Genomic DNA, 1,405 nt, shown 5'->3' with positions numbered 1-1,405 from the left:
AGCACAGCCAGCTGTTTTCCAGGCACCCTGCCTGCCTCCCCTTGCCACTGTGGGCAGCCAGGGCTTGGCTCCTACACGTTCTGCAGGCAAAGAGGGGCAAGGCATGGTGCAAAACAGATGGAAACTACCAAAAACCTTGCCAGAACTATCCAATCCAGTGCTGGCCACTGGTCATCCCTGTGTGGGATGTTCTGCTCCGTGGGCAGCTGAGCCCACGTGCTCCCACGAGGGTAGGGTTAGAGTGGAGAGGTAGGAACAATCAGCAGGTTTCCCAGACCTGTGGGAGGGAAGTGACACCTTCCCTCTTCCAGGCTGGATTCTCCCAATGAGCCTCATCTGTCAGGTAGAGCTGGTTGCTCCCAAGAGCTGTGCCAGGGCAGCCCTGGATCCTGTCCCTGCACTGGGGCTCAGTGCTTTTTGTGCTCAGGCCAAGTGAAACACAGCAGAGGACAAGCTGCTTCAAGGCCAGGGGTCATGAGTAATGGTCAGCACTGAGGGGAGCTGGGAATGGCCGCTTATGGTGAAATACTGTAATTCCTCCTGATTTGCATTCAGGAGATCATCCCTAAGCCTTTCTTTTTGTTGTTACATCCCTGTACCTCCCCAACTCGCAGCTTGGCTTTGTGATCAATTTTAACTGAAGTGTTGGTCGATGCTGCCCGTAATTTAATATCTGGGAAGTTTTGGGCATGCTGGGGGTCTGGCCTCCAGCTCAGCAGGTCACGAGCTGCAGGGAGGGTGGTATGCCAGGAGTGATGCCATGGCATGGCCATCATGTCTGTGAGGCGCCCACAAGCAGCTGTTGGAGTGACAGTGGGAAACTCTGGCAGCTGTGCAGGATGGTGGGGGACTTGTCACCAAGGTTGCACTGGCACACATAAAGGGGGTAGGGCACTGATTGGGAGGAGCTCTGGGATCTGGAGAATTAGAGGGGGAAAACAGTGAGGTTTATTCATTACCCCCTCTCTCCCCCGAACTCGGCACAATCCTGCCTTCATGGGCCAGCCTGCCGTGTCAGCACTGCACACAAAGGGCTCTCAGTCCTCCAGAGCCTGAGCCAGGCCAGAAGGATTTTTAACGCTTTAAATCGTGGCTGAGGACTGGGAGGGATATCGAGGTTGAATCCAGCTGCTGTCCTCCTGAGACCTCTTCCGTGGGAATCCGGGTCTCCTCCCGGGCTTTTGCAGCGGGAGCAGCTGTGGGGGTGAGCCATGGGGGGTGAGCTTGTCCACCTGCTCCAGAGGCTCCCCTGCCCACTGGGGTCAGCCTTGGAGGCTGAGGCTGGTTTGGGGTTTCCCATCCCAGTGGGATGGGAGCGCTCCACCAGTCCTGCCTGCACCTCACGTCTGAGAGAAGGGCAGGGCAGCATGTCCGATGGGGAACCCTGCTGTTCTCCCCCGTGGAC

This window comes from Empidonax traillii, unplaced genomic scaffold (genome assembly GCF_003031625.1).
Source record: "Empidonax traillii isolate 1590-97213 ecotype Southwest subspecies unplaced genomic scaffold, ASM303162v1 scaffold502:size815047, whole genome shotgun sequence".
Taxonomy (NCBI): Eukaryota; Metazoa; Chordata; class Aves; order Passeriformes; family Tyrannidae; genus Empidonax; species Empidonax traillii.
The sequence above is the reverse complement of the archived record's forward strand: the minus strand, read 5'-3'. Positions refer to the sequence as shown.